At 42.6% G+C, this 15,932-nt stretch overlaps 1 protein-coding gene across 7 annotated transcripts in view; it reads right to left on the minus strand.

Moving 5' to 3' along the window:
- The window catches only part of ENOX1 (ecto-NOX disulfide-thiol exchanger 1), a 356,510-nt gene extending 349,876 nt beyond the window's left edge, over positions 1–6,634 (minus strand). For 5 of the 7 annotated variants that reach the window (XM_054518593.1, XM_036381505.2, XM_036381527.2 and 2 more), the window contains exon 1: positions 6,296–6,634. The gene's annotated coding sequence lies outside the window, so the exon portion shown is untranslated. Of the gene's footprint in view, positions 1–6,063; positions 6,083–6,295 lie in introns of those variants that run through there. The other 2 variants (XM_036381515.2, XM_036381521.2) reach the window with 2 other exon arrangements.
- Between the last annotated feature and the right edge of the window lie 9,298 nt (positions 6,635–15,932).

Consider the following 15,932-nt stretch of genomic DNA (forward strand, 5'->3'; position numbering starts at 1 on the left):
AATCATTAACATGCTAAGAAGGGTTATTCTGAATCACTTGTTTTTACCTTATGGTTACCAAAATAGGCCTTGTTTAAACAGTTGGCTGTCAGGTATCCATAAAGCACAGCAGAGGGAAATCCACCTCCTCCTCTGCAATTGGCATGGCTGTTGGAAAACACTCCCTGATGATATCAGTCTGCACAACATTATTTTTTTTTCTGAATGCTTGCTTCGCAATGACAGGAAAAGCCGTCATTCCACAAGAAAGCTGTCATTATACCTTGAACCTGCACATTCCTTGAAGTCTTCTCTCAGTTTACATGGATTATGGAGACATTTAAAGCAATGCATCCTTGCAAAGATCATCTCTGTGTCTCTCCCCCTTTCTCAGTCTCTTCCAGAAAACACACCACTGGTGGCAGTGGTCATCAGGACTTGCACTCCACACTGACTAGCCAGATCACAGGAGACAGCTGTGCTGAGATCAGGGCATCATGATGGGGGGACAGGAAGGAAGGAACAGTACCTGCTATCCATCATTGCACCTAATGGCAGTAAGTGTCCTCAAATGCTAAAAAAATGCTGCAGAAACTGTCAAGAAAGAGGAAGCTGTCACCTCTGTGCCCTCTACACCACCTGAGATGCTCATCGTTTCCAAAAAGAAAAACAAACAAATTAAAAACCCATAGCTGTTTACTAAAAAAATCTACTGTAGCTAATCCTTGTACATCCACCATCCCATCAATGACTCAGCCTGTGCCCACATGGTGACCCTGTTCTGAATCCCGCATTACAAAAGCACAAAACCCAACTGTCCCAGCACTGGAAACCAAAGCAAGGTTGGCTTGCCTGTAATCTTCAGCTGAAACTAGACCAGAACAGAAGCATGAAAAGGGGCTGGTTGATCTTGTACTTCACTTCCCTGAAAATGCAGTATTGCCTTCTCCAGTACCCCTGCCAACAATATGCCTACTCTAATTTTAAACATCTGAAGAGTCATGGGGGACTTGCACTACACCCAGACTAATATAAACTGCAATACATTTTTCTGTTACTAAGTTTTGGCCCAGAATTCATCTTAAACTTTTATTTCCTCGGTTTCTCCATTTAGTCATAGGTATTCTCTCACATAAGGCAGGAAAAAAATCTGACTGCTTTGACTAAAATACATTTCAAACACGGACACATAGTTAACCCATCTCCCCATATTCAGTCCAAGACTAGAGATGTCTATTTTTGAATAATTCCCTTCAAGCTAGTTCCTCCAGACCCAAGAGTATTTTGTTGCTCTTCTTTGAGCCTCCATTAAATTGTCAATATCTTCCTGTTAAGATGATATTCAGTTTTCACATGTTCACAACAGAGTCTTATAAAAAGGAAATACCACCTCTTTGTTCACCAAAATGTTACCTTTCCCTTGACAGCTCAAGCACAAACCATACTTTTCTGTAATTAAATCCCATTCCAGACTCATTTATTAATTCTCAATCCCTTCCAGAATCACTATCATCCACCAGTAAGTTCCTGATTTGATACCCGTTGCCCCAAGAACTTGCCTTTTCCCCCTACTTGTTCCCTTCACTCTACAATCCTGGAGAAATTGTCCTGAAGTTCTGTTTACTACAAAGCAAAGACATTAATTTCAAAGATTTTGCCCTATTCAACAAAGCATTTAATTACATGCCTAACTTCCACCACTTTCTTAAATCCAGTTGATCTCAGCAAGTAGAGATGAGCTTAAGCACACACTTAAAAAAAAAAGTTGGGTGTGCAAGTCAGTGCTCTGCTGAACCAAATCCTCAGTTTCTGTAATCACTTGGATAGTCTACTTTCTGTGTTTGGCAAGAACTGACAGCTCAGTGATTAAAGGTAACAGGATTTTAAAAACATAGCCTCAAGAGAGTCCAAAACTGGCATCATGCTTCTGTCCCTTTCCTAAAAGAAGAACTGGAAAGAAATACCTAAGTATTTATCCCTCAGTACAGTAATCATGAAGCCTATAGGTTTAAACATGCAGTAAGTAACTCTATATTCTCATTACTTCAGTACCCACTTTGAAAAATAATAATAAAAGAAAGCCTTGTGAAAAATTTGGAAAGGCTCATGTATCTCAGCAAGACATGCAGCAGATTCCCTGGTAGCTCATTAGATACAACCATCATTGTGCAGTTGAGAGACAGAACAAAGCTGTCCATTTCTAAATTCCTGTCTCCTAAACACCTTTAAATGGAATGGACATAACTAACTGTTCGACTTAAGATGATCTTCAGTGGGGACAAGGGAGAAGAAGGTCTTTGGTTTGGGCCATGGCTTGGCTGTCTCCATCAGCGGCCAACCACATTACAGCAGATGAAAGCTTTATATTCCCCACCAGCAACAAATGCAGTTGATGTAAAAGGAGTTTCGTGGAGAATATTTAAAATCACTTCCAAATGACTTCCATTGTTTATACACAGAATACTTCATGACCTGTCTCTCCCCTTTGTTTTTTGTTTGTACTTTTTGTTTTCTTTGCCTTCTCTCATTCTGCTGCCTGGCAAACACAGGCAGAGGTGAAGTAGGGACTGTAATTAGGCAGCCATATCAAGCTTCATCTGTGGACTACCTAATTGTAAGATTCAAGTTTTGGGAGTAGTGCCATCTGAGAAAGAAACGGAGAAGAAAAATTGGAAAATGACTACTTCCTCTCAATCCATAAAGCCTTCCAAAATTCAATTAGCATGTTCTAAACTAAACCATCCACACATGCTATGGCACTAAAATGTGTTATTTCAAATATAGACAAGAAAGTAGATGCTCATAGATATTTATCAGAACTATAATACTCTCTGACCATTCCACTTCAACCCTTTTTATTCAAGTGGCATCTGCCGTAACCCTTCTGTACCTCAGTACTTGAGATGAACCAGAGAAATACCTATGGGCAATAAAAATAAATTGTCTGTGACTGCACATGGGATCTCTTAAATAATGCTGTGAACCCCTAAGTCACCCAGAGAACACCCTTTGCATGCCTAGTGTGAATACTGTTGTTTAATAATGCATACTTGACTAAGTTTGCTGTCTTCCCCACAGCAAAGTTTTCTTGTGATTTTACAGTTTCCCAGACTGAAATAATATTTTCACTTTCACAGAATCACTGATGCAACCAATAGGAAAACTGCCTCTGTTTCAATTTACTGTGTGATGTCTGTAAATACTGCTGGATAGCAAAGACTTGTAGGTAAAACTCGGCAAACACCTTTTTGCCATTTTCCCCTAAAAAGAGAGACAAAAGCATCAAAATTTCTCTGCTGCCTTGTACGTACAACTACACATCTGTGCCTGCTCAGCTCCTTTTCCTACAGCAGCTCAGCATCTCCAGCAGCTTCCAGAGCACAAACACCTGCACCCATCCCAGGTCAGATCTCCAGCTTGCACTAATGGATTTTTTCAGATAGATGGCAGCGCACAAAGTGCATCGCAGATTGATTCAGGGTCGAGAATTTCAGTGCCATTTCAGCGCTCAGGCACTCTAACTAAGGGAACTACTGCATTATCAAAAGCACTTTTAGAAAGATGATGGCTCAGGACCCTGAGCCATTCTGCTGCACGGTGATAGCACTGACTCCTTGGAAGGGCTGAACTGGGTGCCAAGAAGGTAAACATGGCAAGGAGGCACTTAGGATTTTACTTTCCATTCCTAGGAGCCACAAAGGATTTTTCTTTCAATACATTCTAACAAACATAGTTTTAAAACACAAAGCTAAAGGATGACTAACAACACAAAATCCAGAAAGATATTGGATGTTGGATACAGGAGATTATATATCTGATTTGCAAGGGTCTGTAAGAGCACAGATTTAGAAACAGTCCTGCAATATGAACAGGCAACTCCAAATCATTCTTAATGGCAAAAATTCTACCTAATTTTGTGCCCTCTTAATTTTAACAGACATTATTATTAAGAGACCAGAGTGAAATTTTAACCATTTAACTGCATTTACCTCAGCAAATCTTTCTCACAAAAGGCAAATATTAACTAAGCAGTTGAAACAAATAGGAGTGAATCCCTCAGCACAATCAGTACTCCAGTATCTACTACTTGGGAATTTCGACATATAGCTATCATGATGTGGAAGCATCCACCACCGTTTTGTTTTCTGTTTGCAGTAGGGGGTTGCTAGGAAACAAAATACTATTGTCTGATTTCATGATCTATTGCCTGGTTTGCCTGGCAATAAAGTCTTCTAAATCTATTACCAGATTATTTTGTATTTTACAGCGAGATTAAGACTAACATTAAAACACATGCAAACAGAGAAAAGCAGCAAAAAATGCCTCAAAATTCAGGGGAAAGTATGTATATATTCCAGGCTGAGGAAGACAAACTATACCGAGGAAAAATGAACTCAGGCAATCTGGTGATATTTATATGCACACACTCACACGTGTATCAGCATTCCTTGATGTATCTATAGTTTTGCTGACTTGTCAAAGACTCTCTCACTTCCAAGGATACAAAGCATTCTCTTACTACTGGAGAGCTACTGTACACTGCAAGTTCTGTAAATACCACATGCTGCAGAATGCCTGGTGCGGGCAAGCACACATGACACCGTAATTTTTGTTCTTAGAATTCAGACCTAGGTTGTTTCAGTGCTTTAATTTCTTTACACAATCTTTTTTTTTTGTCTTGTACCTTTTGACATATAGAAGAGTCAGAGACAATTCCCTACTCTCCCTCTCCCTCTTCAGTTGCAACATTAATAAACAAATTATCAAATAGAAAAATAAATAAAAGCATCAGGAAAAGTGATTTAAAATTGAAAGCCACAATAGCAAGTTTCACTTATTTTTGACCATGGCAAGTCTTTGCAAAATGAGCAAATAAAAGATTATGACAACCAGGCAAATGTAGGTGCCCACCAATGCATTCCCATAACAAAACAGGAGACCTCAAGTACAAAAAACAATCAGACTTAAAAGCTGAGAGATGAAGAGAGTTCAGCACAAAGTCATAGAGAAGGTTTGAAATAAAACCTGCAGAGTAGTTATTATTCTTTTATGCATATCTACAATTTCACACCATGCACAACATGCACTATTTCTAAGTCCTTTCAACTCACTTATTAACACCTATGCATTTTATCACTCCATTTTAAATTTGAGAAAAAAAAATTAATGAGGTTCATTGCAAAAAAACATCAAAGCTTTTGAGACATTACAGCAGAACTCCCAGCGATAAGAAAAAAAAGAAGTAACAACACACAACATAGAAAATGCACAGCTCATGGGAAGGACCTGAAAGCTTCTTGCCTTTCCTGCTCAGAGATGGATTTATCCAACCTCTATAGTTTCTGATAGTTTCCTATCAGAAACTAGGAGCCCCCACCAAACCCATTTAGAATTAAAGAACAAAAGAGTAAGACGCAAGCGAGCTTCTTCTACCCCAAACAACAGCAAGCTACTTCTAGCAATTAGATGAAAGCAGCGGAAGATGGACATGACCCACAGCCAATCCCTCTCCTCACCAGGGTCGAATACGGCTGTTCCCCAGCGGATAACCCGCTACAGTAACACTGCTAGTTACAAAACGGAGCACAGCTCTCGGTGACACCGGGATCCTGTCACCTATAGCTTCACTGAAACCTGTTTTAAAACACTCTCTCAAGGAACGAGGAGAAACAGGAGAGGGATGGGACAGTCTCCTCCCGAGCTGCCACCAAAAAACTGTTCTGCCAACTGCAGGAGGGCTGCCGGCAACATCTCAGCCGCAGCCACCCAGCTCCTAGAGGGAAGGGGGGCAGCGGGAGGGACCCGAGCTCCGGCCGCCCTGGGTGCGCTGCCCGCCCGCCCACGCGTGTGCCCCGGGGGATGCTGCCCAGCGAGGCGAGGGCAGTGCCGGGCGCGGGAGCCCGGTTCCACCCGCGCTGCAGCAGCGACTGCAATTAAAAAAAAAAAAAAAAAAAGGAAGAAAAGAGAAATAAATAAATAAATAGCCCGCTAGCGGGAATGGAAAAATAAAAGCCCAGCCTAAACAGGCGGACCCCAAACAACAACAAACACCGGGCACCCAGGAGAGCAAACTTTCTGACTCACCGGGAAGAGCCGGTGCCCGGGGGGTGCCGGGCAGCGGCGTGGGCGGCGCAGGGCCCCGCGGGAGCACAGCCGGAGCAGGAGCCGGGAGAGGCGAGCGCCGCCGGCGGGGCTGGGGCAGCGCGTCTCGCCCCGCTCCCGTCGCCCTCCCCTCCCTCCTTCCCTCCGTCCCCGTCCCTCCGCAGCGCCGGGAGCTGCCCGGAGCGGGCTGCCGCCGCGGGACCGCCGTACCTACCTACCGCTGCCGGTGCGGGGCCGCGGAGCAGCGGGAGCCGCCGCCGCCGCCCCCCTTCGGCGGCTGCCGGGCCCGGCGGCGCTGCAGCAGGCGGAGGACGCCCCGCGGCGGCGGGGAGCGCGGGGCCGGGTGCGGAGAGGCGGCGGCTGCCGAGGCACGGGCAGCGCGGAGCTTCTGCCTGTCCGGCTGTGTGAGCGAGCGTGTGTGTGTATGTGTGTGTGTGTGCCGGGGAGGGATGCTGCAAGGGACCGAGGGAAAATTCTCCCCTCCAAGCAAAGCCGCCGACAAATGGCAAGGCAGGTGTGCAGGGGAGGCAAGGCTCCCGAAGGAGGAGGAGGAAGAAGAGGAGGAGGAGGAAAGGGGAGAGGGGCGGTGAGAAGGGCGGGGAGCGCACAGCCGTCACGGCGTCCCGGGGACAGCGGCCCCGCCGGGGAGGTGCCGGGCGCGGCCCCTGGGGCGGGCGCTGGGGCCGCACGAAGCGGGGTGAAGCCCCGCCGCAGCCGCGGGGAGCGCTGCCCGCTCCGCCGGAGGGGCGGGGAGGCGGCGGTGGGTGGGCGGCGGGGAGCGGGCCCTGAGGAGCCGCGGGGGCCGCGGGAGTGCGAGCTGCAGGCACCTCGAGCTTGAGCATCCTGCCGCAAGTTTTCCCCGAGGCCTCCCCCACCTCAAACGGTCCCGGTGGCAGCCTGTGCAGCTTGATGAGCTGCACCCCATCCGACCGGATCGGTGCCTTCTCTGGGAATCCTCCCGTGAGGAGTAGTCTCATCTACGAGGCTTCCACCTACCCTTTAGCCTGGCTTTGAGCCAGCACCTTTTAGGGAACACCCTTAGCTAGAGGGTCTGGTTTTTTTTTTGCTTATTCATCTCCCGGGCAGGAGACAACCAAGTGTGGCAAGAACATGTAACCTCACCTTTTCATCCGGGGCAGGAGGCCGAGGACAGCTCTTCCCAGGACAAGGTGCTGGGCCCCGGGGTGCTGGCAGCAACAAGTGCTTCCCCAGAGCCCAACGCTGCTCCCAGAGAGGCCACTGAACACCTCGTCTGAGCAGAGTGTTAAGGAAGGCTTTTGCAGCTGCACCTCTGCTCCCAAGCACAGTGCTGGCTAATCTGAAGTCTTCCTGCTATTAGGAAGGGGAAAACCTGCTTATTTCCTGGCCCGAATTACCAAGCAGGGCTGCTGTAAGCAGTCCTTTTCTCTGTAGAGATGGTTGTGATTTAGTGCCGGAGAAAGCCTTTGTATTTACAATGTGTTTCAGCACACTTCTAGGTGACGATTAGTTGGCAAGTGAAAAGTGGCTGTGGCTGAAAGGTGGAAACTAACATCAGGTATTAAATATTGCACACAGCAGCTATGATTTCTAGTGGTAGGAAGAAAATCTGATAGAAAAATCTCCTGCCTGTTATTTTCTACAGTACTTCTTTCAGCAAAGCAGTATGGAATTACATCCACAGGTGCTGGGCTAATTATGTATGCTTACCAGCCCATCAGTTTGGGTCTACCAGTGAGCACACTTATGCAACAGAAGCAATTTCCACACCACTGGGCTCATCTGATTTAAACAATACTGGCTTGTGTTGCCTCTGTGTGTAGTTTTTTTCCCTTGGCTGGCAGGGTTAGTGTCACAGCTTTAGTTTGAGAAGTGACAACAAATAATACTGACACATATTATACCGAGAAACACAAGGACACACATGGAGGACAAAATAAGGAAATTAATGCACTGATTTAGGTAAGGAGCAGGAGCCACTCTTGATCCAGCTGTGCAGATGTGGAGTATTTATTTCCTGACTGCTTCTTGTTCTGCTTTTCAGTGGTAGATAGCTGAATAAAGAAAAAGTTGCTGGAAGAATTTCTGTTAAATGTAGCCCTGATGAAAGTAAGATGTAATTATAGCTTGGGAATCCTCTTCTAAGTTATTTACAGGAAAACACATCTTTTCAGTCTTTTAAAGCCCAGCCCCGTTCACCCCTAAGAAGCACCTTTTGAAAAGCACACAGAAATCCCATAGGGAAATTCATGCACAACTTATATTTCACCTGTAGTGTAAACTAGCTTTCAAAATCAAGGACTAGTTAAAAAAACCTACACAAATTTCAGGGCCTGAATATATTTCTGAACTGTATTTCCTTTGGCTGTGTTAAATTTGCTTCTTCATTTCTTTCTCCTAACACTGAATGCAATTGCACTTAGAAACACTCACAGATAACAACAACAAAACAAGGTTTAATCTCTTGTCAGTTGCATAAGACTTGGCTGATATGAAACAGAGGTAAAAGAAAATATTTCTGCCAGTATTGATCTTGTTTAATGTAATTGAATGAAGCATGAACACACTTGTTAGGGTTATTTCATTATTGAAATTTAGGGTTGTCCCCTCCTTCCTTGCCACAGAACTGCCTGGACAAGTCCAAGCACACAAACATGGATGCACAAATCTGCAGAAGGTGTTACTTTCTTTACTGTATTTTACTAACATGTTCAGCATTTATTTTTTATTTTCAGGTTGGTACAGAGATGAGTGCCAACCAAGACCTCACTTTGTTATGTTCTGAATAGCTCTTGGGAAGTTGCTGGCTTGACCCTGGAGACTTTACAATCTAATTTTTTAATAACTGAAGGATTATTTTTTTTCATTTAAAAAAGGACTCATTTTAGCTGTCGCATAAGCATGCATTATATCCCAAGACTTCAATCGGAGCTGCACAGACATATCTGAGAGCACAATTAGGCCCTCTGGACCTTTTAAAGCTTCAAAAATAGTCATGTGTAATTCCTTCTTCTGTGGATCCTGCAAGCTTTAAGAGAATTTTTGAAAGCTGTAAATTCCTATTTATCCACTAAGAGGCTCACGGGCAATCTTCCCCTAATGGAAATAGAACTGTAAAGCTGAAACATTAATATACACAATATGATACATTAGGCAGGGAGACTCCTCGGAGCCAACAAGAGGGCAGGGCGGCTGTGCCGCAACGAAGCCACAGCCAAGCAGGTTCACTCCACTTTCCTTGCTTCCTGAATGGGGGGTTCACTATCTGACTTAATATCATTAGTAGTGCACAGTTCTCTCTTTAAAAATTAAAAAAAAAAAAAAAACCAAAAAACAAACACAAACCAAACAATAAAATCATCTGACCTTTGAATCCCTCATCTGCATGGGCCGACAGCCGGTGCTGGCGAATCGGAGGGCACAGTTTGGTCTCAATGCAAGACAGCTATTCTTCAATAACTACGCTGTTAATATGCAAATCTCAGCCCTCTGCCAACTGTAATCTCCCGCCTCTGATTGGCTTCAGTGATGAAAAAGATCCAGGTTATTTGTTAGCAGGGAAAATATGCTCTCCAGGTTCCCCCTTAAGATGAAGCATTATAAAGCTTCGAGAACATGCAGGGTAGCGACAAACAACAACAAAGCAAGACAAAGAGAAGCCAAGAAAATGGGATTAGAAACACAGTAAAAGAGAAAACTGCATTTAAAAATTTTCCTGATTCCTTTTCTTCCTAGCTTTCCCTCAGGAGTTTTGCCAGTGACTGCAGATGGGCCATTTTTGTTAATTTTTTTATCAACCCTTGTTTTCTACATATGATGTTGTACTCAAGTTCACAGCAGAAGATTTGAATTTGTTCTGAGAACATGATTTCTGTATTGGAAGGCATGCATGTGTCTGTCTTCCCGAGTCAGCTTTGTTGGCTGGCAAACAGAATACTAGGAGGCAATGTATCAACATGTATTGATAAATATCTTGATACCAAAAATTGAGTGGAGCAATTGAGCAACAAGCAGTCCATGATTCAACACTTTGAAAGCCATTGCAAAAACCAGCCACCAACATCCACACCAATGTTGGCTTATTCTTCACAGAAGGCCAGACTTAGCTAATCTCTGAATTTAGCAGAATGTGTTTGTAAGACATGAGCTGATGGGAAAGCACATGCCAACTAAACTGTTGAGACAAGCAGTTCATTTTCCCATCAGTGTCTGATACAGCATACAGGACTAAGATGTGTTCTCCATTACATGGTATAAAAATTAAATAATTCTACCAACTCTGGTAGTGTTAAATTCTGAGAACCTTTGCAGAGCTGGGTTGGGTTTAGGAGTCTCCAAAGCAGGTGTGCAGCCACTCTGCTCCTCCATCTTTGGCTTTATTTTGTGAATTTTCCTTTATTCTTGCGATTCACCTTTCCTGAAACAGAACACGGGGCATTGTATTCACTCCTGCACAGATGCAGCCAGCTCTCCTAATTTCTGCTCTGAGGCTGGAAATGAGATCAAGTTGGTAATTTCTTAGATCAATGTATCTGGGCTGAAATTGTGTTCCCAGTAAAGGCGGGTATTAATTTTGTCATCTATTTTGTCACAACTGTGATTTGCTTCTCAGGGCTGGCAGCAGAGTGTTTTTGTTTAAAATTGATTTTAATTTCCCAATAAGATGAAGAAGGCCAGGTGCTGTTAGTGTTCAGTGAGTGACTCTTTTCTTTCCTCAGGCTCTTCACCAAGGGGGAGCTAGGTAATTTTTCTGTGGGTGGACAGTCCCTCTGACTAAAAAGAAGCAGGGTTCTGAGGAGTACAATAATCCTGCCTGTTTCCCACAAAGCAGGTAAGGCAGCTCCTTGTACAAATTACTAGACAAAAAGTGAAGCACACGCACCTGTGGGGAACCTGCAGCGAGAGTGTGATAGGGTTACCAGACTGCAGGTCCTTGAATACCTGGGAAGGATGGAGGGCTGAGCTCAGAGAGGGCTTCACACAGGGCTTTTGATTAACTTGCCACAAAGAGAGATGCAGTAAAAAATAGAGAGCTGTGCCACAAAGCCACTTTCCTTTTCTGTCTCACGCATTTCAGATACAAAGATAATGGGAACAGCACAGAGAAATGCAGGCAGATATCTGAAACTAAAGGTTAGAAGGAAAAGATTTTGACAAGAAACACGTAGGCTTCCCACAGCAAAGGTCAAATAGTGACCTCCATGCAAATTAATGCCACTTCAGCTATTATAAAGGAACTTCAGTATTTCAGTTTCAGAAAAAGTCTGAAAAATGCATTATGCAATCCATTTATTCTGTCGGGGAGTTTTCCTCTGTGATATGACTATCTCTTTCAAGTATATATAAGGATTCTCATTCAATAAATAATAATAAAGGTAGGAAATAATTAACTATTAAATATGTTCTCCGTGGTCTTGCTTCAGGGAAGAAGGGGAGGAAAAAATCTCTACATGCTTCAGCAGGCAGAGTTACAAGCACGTCCAACCAGATAATTGACACAGCCGTTGAGCCAGCACAGTGTTAACTCTGTTTTAAGCTTCCTCAAATCATCTAGCTTTAGAAACCATGTAAGTTAATTGGATTGCTACAGACCTGACAGCTCCCCGTGTACCGTATGCTAACGGATTGCATCACCGCCGTATGATCGGCTACGTGAGCTAATGCTGCCAGTCCTGGGAACTGCCACTGGCCCTGAAGCTTGGTTTTCATCTTCCAGTCACTATCAGGAAATGAAAACAACTGTGTTCCTCTCCTAAGTGTGAAAAATTAAATCTAGGAGAATTCAAAACCACCACGTATGGGAAGCAGGATATTTGGGCCAAAGCTCACATCATTGGTCACGTAGATGATTTTCCACCCTGTGGCCAGTTCCACTGAAACTTTAGTTAACTCAAAGAGGCTTCTCAGAATTATCACTCTGACTTAGATAAGGAAAAGTCTGCTGAACGAGGTCTTTATAATCCCACAGGAAAAAATATGACAACAGTTCACAAAGCAACACTATATTAGCTCAGTAAACTCAGGTAGAGAGACAGTGTGGATAATACAAGCTAAATAGCAGACTGACAAATACAAAAAGGCAGTTTCCATTTCCTAGCTAATGAAGCAAAAACTAAGAATATTTGTAAGCTGTAAATGTCCCCAAGACACAAGTCACAGGTAGGTGCTAAATCATCATCAAAATTCTGCAAATTAAAATACCTCTCTGCCTTTTGAATCAGAACACACCTCCCTGGCTTCACAGTTTTTTCAAAAGAGAAGATTGGTATTTTGACCTTTATTCTGTCTCTTTGCTGCTGATCTCATGAATGCGTACTATACTTTATCACTGTTCTACTTATTTGTTCTTTCTATTTAGTAATCACTCCAAGTAGGCATAATTCTTGTTCTTTATTCTTATCCAGATATTATTGCCCTATCAGAGGGAAGGGGGTGTACTCAAAGCACAGATTTATTCAATTTTTCTCATGTTAATGTCAATAAATACTGAGTTAAGTATGCACTGGTTATTTTGTGGGCAAATATCTGTTTTTTCAACAACGCTACGGCTAATTTGCGAAACAGACAAAAGTAAGCATTCTGCAAGATTCAATTTTAGTAGGCTAGTCTTGATTTTTGTTCTTGGGAGATAGAGGAGGAAAGTTTGTTGTTGCATTTTTTCTTAAACTGTTCATAGTGACACATTTGCAGAAAATTATGTATAAAGTTACTATGTCCAGACACTCTTCTCTGAGGTCACTATCACCTTTTTTTCCTCAATTGTCCCTCTTCTTTTTGCCTCATGTGATAAGTAGTCCTTGTGCAATCCCATCAGATGGGCTGTGAAAGGATTATTTTTCCCAAACTAGTCCACTCTTCAAGTCCAAGACTCAGCCTGACCTACCTTGCCTGAAAAGATCTCCCTAAGTGAGACTATAAAATCCTTCCACTGTTCTTTGTCATAGCCACATCACTATTCAAAGTTTCTACAAGCCATTAACTATCTGTACAGTCCATCCACATTTTCCATGCATACTTCCATTAAATAATCCTTAATTCAAGCAACTCTCACCCCAACATTGCAATTTGATGTTGTAAATAGTCTAGATTTTTACTAGGAGGAGAGATTCTGATTTTTTTTCCTTAGTTCAGCCGTCACTATAATGCAGCCACAGGTAGGGTTGCTCTTCAGCAATACACAGCAGTGCTATGAAATGTGATGATTGGGAATGGAAAATAAAGACTAATATATTCAGCTGAATCGGCAACTGAAATTTCCATGGGCAGAATATAATTACCTAAGCTGGCATTCTGCCAGGACACTGGGGTTAACATTATTACTCCTACAATACTCCTATTTATGAGTAATATGGAAGAAAAGTAGCAACAGGATTTTTTTAATTGAACCAGTGTGAAGCCAACTACAGTAGGTTGCAGTCCAATTAAAATTGACAACCCAGTGAAGCGGATACACATAACACAGAGATAAATATAGAAAATCCAAGTTGTTCTCTTTTTCTTTGTCTTCTCCTCTTGGTGTGTAGGGGCTTTTTTCCTGCTGGATATTTCATTTCATTTTCAGAATCTTTTGATGCCAGGAAACTATCATTGATTGGAAACACTTACTAGCTTTTTGCGGCCAGTTTTCATAACTTAAAATAAAGATGGAAAAATATATCCTTTTAAATGTTTCAGCATTGCATTTCTTTCCTTTTCTACAGCACACGGTATTAAAATTACATTGGCTCTGCAGCAGGAGATTAGAAAGAGCAACAGCTTTTAACCTTTAATAGTAAATGATGCTGAAGTCACTTAATCTGTCTTTGAAGCACACAAAGTACATGCACTATCAACTGAAAACTTGGAGCTAACCTTTAAACAAGCAGTCTGATCCCTCACCAAAAAGGCTGCAGAGGCTAACTCCTGAAAGGCAAAACTACTTCCTTTACTCTCTTTTTTTTTTTTTGGGGGGGGAAAACTAAATACTTGAAATGGCATAAAATATATTGCACTGCTTACTCCTGCTTCTGTATTCTTTACTCACATGAGTATGTCTTTCTCTGTCACACAGGACCATGCAAGCAGCCACTGAGGTCAGTGGGACTCCTGGGGAATTACTATTCCCTATCCGGCAGAGGTGTTGCAAGGCACAGTTCATTAGTGCTCTGAAGAACTCTGAGAGCCCTAGATGACAGCTGCTATATGTTGTAATAAAATACAGCTATTCATTATTACAGAACAGCTAAACCATGTTTGTAATTGACCATTGCTTGATTCTTTTCTGAAGTTATTGGGTTTAGAGATACATCTCAAAGTAAATCTGTTATTTAATAGAATGAAGAAAGTAAAGCAGCAATGGGGTGTGTTTTAAGAACAAAACAGAAGAAAGCTCCCCTGGGCTGTATCCTATTGACCTCTAGTTCCATTATTGTTTCTAAAATCTTTTTCCATTTAAGGCATTGTCACCAAGTCCTTCCCAGGAAGCTTTGGGAAAGGATATAAAATGAGGTCTCTACTAAGCTTGTAAGTAACATCTCTGAAAATGGAGGGTTGATTTATGTTTTACTGACAGCCAGGTTTAAGGGGGGAAAACCCTCCAAGCTTTGGTTGTGAATCTTCTATAATATAATGAATGGTGCCATCTACTGGCTCTCTTTTGCTTTTGATCAGTGTCACAGTTTGATTGTGCAGTATAGCTACTGCAAGTAGCATTAAAACACCAAAGGAATCAAGCCCAACTGACTGTAGCTAGCATTCTTCTTGGATCTTGGAATGATTTACAGGAGTTTCCATAAAGCAAACAAGCCTAAAATGAAATAAGAGTAGGAGGAGAAAGAAAAATTGCAAGATGCAAGCAAGGGAGAAAAGGCAGGATTCCAGCAGACATGCGAAACTGGATTAAGGGTCGATACTGAAGATAGATACAGCTAAGCTGAACCAGATGCAGCCATCCCAGAGGACAAATCAGGGATGAGGCTCCTCAGAGAGAAGAAGAGATGTTCTCCAATCCCTCCTAATTAATCATCTGTTAGAAAAAGAACAGCCAATCGTGATGGGTTTTTTCCCTTCCGCCCACTCCACTTCCTGCTATTAAACAAAGTAGAAAATGTAAACAGCCCTGACAGAAGAAGTATGCAGACAGACAAAGATGTTATGGGTCAATCTCTTTCTTACAGTTCAATATTTTTCCTGATTGACACCAGGAGCAAGATTTGACTCTCTGGCTTATGCCTCATAAAACCACATGAACTGTGACATGTTCTACTGTTAGGTACACTAAGCAGTCTTGTCATCTCCTCTGGGGTCAAACTGGACTCACTGTATAAAGGAACTGCCAGGGATATTATTTTCATTGCTTCTTTTAATGTATCTGGATAATTTGCTTGAAAAAGCAAAATTGGCTGAAGAGCTATTTTAGTCTGATTTCCTAGGAAAAATAGACCAGTGCAATCACAGTATCTGGCAAAGGGGAAACAGTTGCAAAAATATACAATTATGTTAAGTGCTTCACAAAAAAGCAGAGTGGCTGTTAGTGCCCTTTTGGAGGAAAAAGCATGAACGAAAGTTCTTTTTAGATATAACACAGATCCAACAGATGCAAATCCACATGAATGTGCTCTGCTTCAGTTTGACTTGTCATAAAATATGTTTGTTATGATCGTTTCCACCCAGTAAGAAACAGATAAGCAGGAAAGGATGGGAATGCAGGTTATCAGGGCTTTTATTGCTACAAATGGAACCCACATCAGAGCAAGTTACAGGTTCTTGGGCTTCAGCTTTATCTCCGGCCAATGAAGATCATGTTCACCCATGCCTCATGGAGTGATTTTAAATTTTAAAAATATAAGAGGTTGGAAGCCATCTCTTGACACAGATGTAGATTTCACAGAGTA

Source organism: Molothrus ater, chromosome 2 (assembly GCF_012460135.2).
Source record: "Molothrus ater isolate BHLD 08-10-18 breed brown headed cowbird chromosome 2, BPBGC_Mater_1.1, whole genome shotgun sequence".
In the NCBI taxonomy this organism is placed as follows: Eukaryota; Metazoa; Chordata; class Aves; order Passeriformes; family Icteridae; genus Molothrus; species Molothrus ater.